Genomic DNA, 8,484 nt, shown 5'->3' on the forward strand with positions numbered 1-8,484 from the left:
CCTGGGCTGGTATCAGCTGTGTAACAGAGCCCTTGGGCCCAAGATAAAAGGATTCCCTAGCCTCCTGCTTGGCCTGCAGAGTCTTTGGGGGATGGAGGCCATATGGGGGGTGTATGTTCCTTGGACACTTGGACCGCAGGCTCTTCCTGCCCTGTCCTCTGGTCCAGCCCATGGCACTAAGCCTGGATCCCTTGTCCATCTGCTCACCCCTTGGCTTTGTCCCATCCAGCCTTCCCCCTTTGTGGGATGTGACCTCGGTCTCCTTGGTGGCCTTACCTCCTCTCCGAACCTTCTAGTACTTCAGGATCTTCCCAAGGGCAAATGAAGCCAGTTCACCATGTGGGGAAAACTTTATCCTCCCTGCTGCCCTCAGGTTGAGAACTGAACATGGTCTGACCTGCTCATCCTCCTTCTACCCCAGACCCTGGGACACTAAATGTGTCTCAGGTGTCCCAACCACCCTGTATTCTCCAGCCAGCCACACGACTTTCCTATCCTGTCCCCTTGGCCTGCCAATGCCCACTCACCCTTCAGTCTCAGCTCAGCTATCAGATCCTTTGCCTCTAGGAAGATGTCCTATACCCGTCAAGACTTGGTCACGTGTCCACTGGGCTTCCCCACTCACAGCATTCTGTGCTGGAGCTATCTGTTCATTTGTCTGGTTCCCTTGATAGATCCATAAGTAGGCATAGATGCTGGGCCCTTTTTGTAATTTTTCCAAGAGCTCTAGGAAAGATACATACCCCAGACCCCATCAGGTACTTTAAAATGTCATAGAAAAAAGTATTGTGATTAGCTGTGGGAAAATTTGCAACATATCAGTCAGAAAGAAAAAGGTTAATTTCCTCCACATATAAAGAGCTCTTACAAATCAATAACGTCAATGACCCAGTAATGAGCAAAAGGTATGAACAGACAACTCGGAGTGAAAAGGCATTCACCTTCACTCAAAAGAAAAGCAGTGCAAATAAAAACTACAATAAGGTAGCACCCTCCAAAACTAATGCTGCAGACTTAAATCACTTTTTTTTTTAAAAGATTTTATTTACTTATTTGACAGACAGAGAGAGAGATCTCAAGTAGGCAGAAAGAGAGGGAGAAGCAGGCTCCCTGCTGAACAGAGAGCCCTATGTGGGGCTCGATCCCAGGACCTTGAGATCATGACCTGAGCCAAAGGCAGAGGCTTAACCCACTGAGCCAGCCAGGCGCCCCCTTAAGTCACTTTTGATAAGATGGGTTGGCAAGGGTGTGGGAAAAATGTTACTTCACAAAGCCTTCTTTGGAGCAGTTGGTAATATTTAAGAAAAGGTAAAAGGTATACTCCTTTGACCTAGCAGTTCCACACTGAGAAGGCCTCTTACACATATATTTGCAAAGAACCCAAGGAATTGACCGCAGAGCTATTTGTAGTAGTAAAAGACTGAAAACAATCTAAACCTCCATTGTGGGAGACTGGTTATGGCACCTCCACCAGAAGAATGCTGCGTTGCCACTAAACAGAATGAAGACAGAAACAAACTGTGGTACACTCTTACAGCGGAATATTAGTCAGACATTAAAGAAACAGAGTCCTGACATGTGCTACAGCTGGGATAATGGATAAACCTTGAAAACATTAGGCTGGGGGCACCTGGGTGGCTCAGTGGGTTAAAACCTCTGCCTTTGGCTCAGGTCATGATCCCAGGGTCCTGGGATCAGGCCCCGCATGGGGCTCTCTGCTCAGCGGGGAGCCTTTCTCTGCTTGCCTCTCTGTCTACTTGTGATCTCTGTCTGTCAAATAAACACATAAAATCTTAAAAAAATAAAACAAAACACATTAGGCTGGATTAAAGAAGCCAGAGGCAAAAGACCACATACTGTATTCACAGGTAATGCCCAGAATAGGCAAATCCATAAAGACAGAAAGCAGAAGGGATAGGGACAGGGGATGGGGAAGGACTGCTCCTGGCCAACGGGGTTTTTTAGGTGATGAAAATGCTCTAGAATTAGATAGAAATAGTGGCCCCACAATTCTGAATACACTAGAAACCCCTGAATTGAACATGTTAAAAGATGAATTTTGTGATATGTGAAATACGTATATAGAGATGAGGTAGATTAGGGAACACTTTCCAAGACCAGTTGTGAAGTGAAAAAAGTACAGCTGTGTGTAGAGGCTGCTGCCATTTGGGGGAAAATTACAGGAATATATACCCATAAACACTTGGATTTCACATTCATCTCTCAAGAAGGATTCACGAGACACTGGTAACCATCTGTCTTTGGGAAGTGAACTGTGGGATTGAAGGTGTTTGTTTTCATTGTGAATCCCTTTACATGGTTTGAAAAAAAAAATTAATACCCCAAAGTACACATGGCATAGTCCTTCTCTGCCCGAAGAATGAAATACGTGTGTGCGCGCGCATGCGCACCATGTAAAATGGCGGCTCTTAAGATTCCAGCCCTGGTGGCTATTGCCTGCAGCCTGGGAGGGCCCCTGGGTGCTGGTGTGAGGTTTCTTCGCACATTCGTACCTCTGGGCAGGCAGAGGTCTACTAGCATCAAGGCTGCATCAGGAATTGTACCTCTGAGCGGGGACGTGGCCCCATCCTGCTCTCCCTGGAAGGACCCCAAGCTCCTGTCCTCAGCAGGCCTGGCCCAGGACTTCCCGTAGCTCAGGTCACACCCGAATGGAGGTTGTTCAGGGAGGTAACAAAGAAGTGGGAAGGGCCAGAGGGAAAAGCCTGTCCCTGGAATTGGGTTGTCGGACAGCCAGGGCTGCCCCCATGTCTGCAGGCGCTGAAATTGGCTGTGTCGTCCCCCTGATCCCAGGGAGGGAGGAAGAGGGAGAGAGGGGGAGAGAAGTGGGAAACAGAGAAGAGGAGGGTCAGAGGTGGAGAGAGACTGAGCCAGCATGTCCCCATAGAGGAACCTGAGCCTGGCATGGAGACGGGGCAGATCAGCATAGAGTCACACTGGCAGAGACAGGGAGAGAAAAGAACAGAGAGTCGGAAGGAGGACAGGGTGATGGAGAGGAGCATGGGGGTGGGGAAATAGAGTCAGCATTGACCTGCTTCCTCCTGAGTCAACCCCAGGCTAATATCTGTGTCACTGCACCCCGCACGAATTATCACAGCTGCCCATGCGGGGGTGTTCTGCCCAAGCAAGTGAGGCCAGGGAGGGTGATCAGCTGCACAGCTAGCAGTAGCAGAGTGGGACCCAATGTCTGGCTGCAGACCCCTGCAGCACGTGGTCAGGGCTGTCCAGGTCCAGAATCAGCCCTGGACCCTACCTTGTGGCCATCTCCCTCCTGAGAGGGGCCCACTGGCCCCTCTGGGCTGCTTGTGCCCTGTCCCAGTGGGACATTCCCAGGGGCACAGCTACCTGCCTTGGAGTCCTCCGGCAAGAAGGGCAGCCTGTTACCAGGAAGGGGCCCAATCTGGGGCTAATGTTGTGAGGTCTGTAGCCCCCAATGACCAGGAGGGTGTTTTCAGTCCTGCCTCTGTCTTCCTCACCGTGTGACCTTGGCCACTGTTGCTTCCCCTCCCTGAGCCTCAGTGCTCTTGCTTGGAAGATGGGGATAGCAGCAGCTACCTCTCTGGGTAGATTGCTATGAGGAGTCTTTAAGCAGGCTCCTTGCCCGGTGACTGGCACCCCTGCTCAGGAAGAAGTACCCACGTTGAATTTGAATCATGTGACACATATAGTTTGCAGAATGAAACATCTGGGCAGCCTTGGGACCTAATGCTTGGGACAGACAGAAGGGTCAGCCTTTGGAAAAGAGAACGTCAGGGAAAAATCTAGGGTTTCCTAAAGGCTCTTTGTTACTACTCATTGTTGCTTGAATTGCATCTCTTGGTCAATCTCTTGCTTTCCTAAAGCAAGAAAACTTCGTGTTGAAATTCAGAGCTCTTCTCTAGGAGGGCTATCATATTGATGCAGGAGTAGGCTGAAGAACTCACGTCCTGTCATTTTGCCTGGGTTTGCTGGCTCAGAACTCGCCCTGGCTGGGTACTCTGCCTGCAATTAAGAAGCGTTGCCAGTAGGTGGCGTCCTGAGTTTACACGCACACCCATCCACTCCTAGAAGCCCCCTTTTAAGAAGACTGGACCGAGCTAGGGAGACTTTCTCCAGATTTGTGGGAAAGAGTGCTGTCATCACTTAGCAATGTGTGTCCTTGGTGAAGGTGGGGAAGGTAGTAGCTTCTCTGCCAGGCATCCTGCCACCTCTACATTGTGCAACTGAATAAATAAGCATGTTTTTCTATTTAATGGTGCTTTTTAGAATAAGTGGGACTGTTTATTTTATATATATATATATATACACACACACACACATATATATACACATATATATTTATATATATACATGTATTTTTAGATATACATATATAAATTTATATACTTAGAGAGGCAGAGGGAGAGGAAGAGAGAATCTTAAGCAGGCTCTACACCTGTGCATGAGCCCAACGTGGGGTTCAATCCCACAACCGGGAGATCATGACCTGAGTCGAAATCAAGAATCAGACGCTTAACCCACTGAGGCACCTGGCACCCAAGTGGGACTCTTTTTCAAACACTTGGGTGTAAATATTATAATTGCTCATCAGGGTTTAAGAAGGGATGCTCATAAACATTTTTATAGTGAAGAACATACAGTTTGGGAATGGACACTTACACAGCAAGGTGTTCTAAAAAAAAAACCCCAAATATGTAGGTACAGCCCTTCTTACTCGTCATGAACGGCTAAGAATTTCCAAATTTTTCCCCACGGTAGTTTTAAAGGGAGAAAGTTTTAATGCCTCTTCTTACCTGCTTTTTCCTCCATGCTCGTAAGGAGCTCTGTTTTGGAGCTGAGATCTTTACAGCTTCCCACAGGTTTGTGGCTGTCTGCTAACTTGGCCCCTGTCTCTGTGAGCCAGTTCTTGGAAGAAACTATAAAGGATCAAGAAAGTCTTTTTAGCTGCACCCTTCTTAAGAATTGCTGAGTTTTATAAAATCATTCTTTTTCATCAGTAAACCCTCAAAGGCTCTTAGAATCTTTTTTAGTGGTAAAACATTATAATGACAATTTAGTATCATTAACATTTCTTAAAAGAAAATAAATCGCTTGTAATCCATCCACCTTGATAAAATGATTCTCCAGGTTTTTGTTGGGATTTGGCCTCCTTTGTTTTTAGGGCCTTTTTTCTTTTTCCCCAAAGAGAGGTTTTAGCCCCCTGAAAAGCTGTCTTTAGACAGCTGAAAATCCTCCATTCTCCTAGCTGTTTGTCCTTTGAAGTCAAATCTGGTTTCATTTCTCATCTGTACTGAATGGCTCTTTACGGAGAGTCACAGGAAGGATCAGGCAGAGACAGACAGAGGCTGTCTTCTGCATGGGCCGGGGTTGTTGGTTTCCACACACACGGTGGCCTGTTCAGGCACCATGTGAGTGAACACGAGCAAAGATGGTGTCTGCAGGGCCGGACACCAAATATCTTTGTTTGTGGGAATTATACGCTGTGTCTATATTTTCTCATTTCTAATTGGTCATTTGGGTGATCCCTAATGTATTGTGTTTGCAATTTATAACAGAGGTTATTTTTAGGGACGCCTTGGTGGCTCAGTGGGTTAAGCGGCTGCTTTCAGCTCAGGTCATGATCTCGGGGTCCTGGAATTGAGCCCATGTTGGGCTCCCTTCTTGGCGAGGAGCCTGCTTCTCCCTCTCCCCTCTGCCTGTCTGTCCTCCTGCTTGTGTTCTCTCTCTCTGTTTCTCTGTCAAATAAATAAATAAATAAATAAAACCTTTACAAAATTATTTATTTATTTATTTATTTGAAATATGGAACGCTTCACGAATTTGTGTGTCATCCTTGTGCAGGGGACATGCTACAAAATTATTTTTAATTTAAAAAACAAACAAATTAAAAAAACACAACCAGGGGCATCTGCCTGGCTCAGTTGGTAAAGCAACCAACTCTTGGTCCAAGGTTGTGAGTTCAAGCCCTACGTAGATTGTGTAGCCTACTTGAAAAAGAAAAAAGGAAAAAAACCCACATTCACCACTCCTAGGTATATACTCAGGAGAAGTGAAAACACAGCAACCACACAAAAGCTTGGATGCAGCCCAGTGCCCATCACTGGTGTCTGGGTTAAGAGTGGTTTATCCCTGCAATGGAATATTAGTCAGACAATCAAAAAGAATGGGGTCCCAACACATGCTACAAAGACAGGACGCCAAGTGAAAGAAACCAGTCACAAAAGGCCACAGATTGTAGGATTCCATTGCCATGGAATGTCCAGAATAGGGAAATCTATAGAGACAGAAAGCAGGTGAGTGGTTGCCAAGGGCTGGGGAGGGGGAGCAGTTGGAAGGAAATGAGGAGTGACTGCTAATATGTATAAATTTCTTTTGGGGACAATGAAAATATTCTGAATTTGATTGCAGGGATGGTGGCCCAACTCTGAATACACCAAAGGACTTGTACACTTTAAATAGCCAAATTGTGTATGTAAATTATATTGCAATAAAGCTGTTCTATACAAAACACACACATTCAAACGGAACTTAAGGTTTTAAAGGCAAGAAAGAAATGTTTCTTCAAGACTCTGAGGAAGGAAGACCAGCAGGGGTGGGAGGTGGAGGGAAAGATCCAGCCGCAGGTGACATTCACACCCCCCAGGGGCACGGCAGGACACCAGCTGGATGGTGGACAGCGACCATCTGCAGTGAGCGAGATGGGCGTGGGCGATGTAGGCCTTCTCCGGCCGAGCTCCCCAAGCAGGGCTGAGCCCATGCTCTAAACCATCACTGTAGCTCACGACTGTAGCCCAGGAGCTGTGGGAGCTCAGAGGAGGCCCCTGACTCAGCCCAGGTTGCCAAGGGAGGGGCATCGGAACTTCGACTTGGCTGATGTTGATGAGCGAGTCAACCAGGTGGAACCCAGGGGAAGATTCCACGTTGTGGGAGCAGTGGTGGAAGCATGGAGGGGGCCTGAAGGCAAGAGATAGCTCAGATGTCCCATGGGGACCACGGGCAGGGCAGTATGGTGGGAATGGGGTTGGGGGAGGGGAGCAGAGAGGTCAGTGGGGCCAAGCCCTGGGTCTGGCCGGGCTGCTTGCCCTGGGAGCTGCTGTGAGACTTAAGTTGGGAGGGATATGGGCCTGGCCTCTGCTTTTGTAAGACCCCTCGGCTGCAAGGGCTGGAGGCCAGGAGACGGGCCCGGCTTGGACGATGGTGTCCGGGGCTACACACGGAGGTTGAAGGGTGTCCTCCCCCTAAAAGATATGTCCAGATCCTAGAATCTCTGAATGTGATCTTTTGGGGACAGAGTGTTTTTGCAGATATAATTAAATTAAGGATTGTGAGAACAGCTCATCCTAAATCCAATGAAAAATGTCCCAATTAGAGGTACCCAGAGGGGAGACAGAGATGAGGAGGCCTCGGGAAGACAGGGTAATGAATGCCTTGAGCCACCAGAAGCTCCAAGAGGCAAGGAGGCACCCCGCCCCCAACGGCCCAGCCCCAACCCCACCCAGAGCCTTGGGAGGGAGGGAGGCGCTTCCGACATCTTGACTTCAGACTTCTGGCCTCCAGAACTGTGAGGGAGTACATTTCTGATGTCTCAAGTCACCCACTTTGAGGTAATTTGTTACAGCAGCCTCTGGACCCTGATACAGGAGGTCACAATGAGGGGTAGAGAGAAGTCACCAGAATCTAGAGATATTTTTAGGAGGTTGAAATGACCGCCTTTCACAACCTCCTCTCCTGAACCTCCCGTGATAGCCTTTGACTACAGGGAGGCCATGATTTGAGCCTCGTTCCTCCAACTGAGAGCTACGTCACTCTCCTGCAAAATGAGATAGCTGGGAACGGCCGCCCGGAGTGCGTAGGCCTAACGTCTGCCACACCACAAGCATTCAGTTCGTGACCACGATGGTTATAAAGTCCTGAAACCTTAGGGAGTATGTGAAATGGTATTTGGCTTTGCCAGTTTTCCCTGAGCCTCAGAACCTTCCCTTCTGGCCTCCCGGGCACCGAGTAGAGTAATGGCATCAGGGCAGGGAGTTATGGGTTGAATTGTGTCTCCATTAAAAGACATTGTAGTCGGGGTGCCTGGGTGGCTCAGTGGATTAAAGCCTCTGCCTTCAGCTCAGGTCATGATCCCAGGGTCCTGGGATCGAGCCCCACATCGGGCTCTCTGCTCAGCGGCGAGCCTGCTTCTCCCCTCTCTCTCTGCCTGCCTCTCTGCCTACTTGTGATCTCTGTCAAATAAATAAATAAATAAAATCTTTTAAAAAAAAAAAAAAGACATTGTAGTCCAATTCCGTGGAACCTATGGACGGGACCTGGTGTCAAAATAGTCTTTGCAGAAGACCAAAGATGAGGTCACTAGGGTGGCCCTAAACCACCATGATAATGACCATGTCCTTATCAAAGGGGGAATTCAGAAACAGACAGGCGTGCATGGCCAAAAGATGATGTGAAGACACAGGGAGGCCATCTTGGGGCTGGGGAAAGCCTGAG

At 48.2% G+C, this 8,484-nt stretch overlaps 1 pseudogene; it reads right to left on the reverse strand.

Annotated features, from left to right (window-relative positions):
* Positions 1 to 5,793: 5,793 nt before the first annotated feature.
* LOC116572554 lies at positions 5,794 to 5,878 on the reverse strand (annotated as a pseudogene).
* Between the last annotated feature and the right edge of the window lie 2,606 nt (positions 5,879 to 8,484).

Source organism: Mustela erminea, chromosome 13 (assembly GCF_009829155.1).
Source record: "Mustela erminea isolate mMusErm1 chromosome 13, mMusErm1.Pri, whole genome shotgun sequence".
Classification (NCBI taxonomy): Eukaryota; Metazoa; Chordata; class Mammalia; order Carnivora; family Mustelidae; genus Mustela; species Mustela erminea.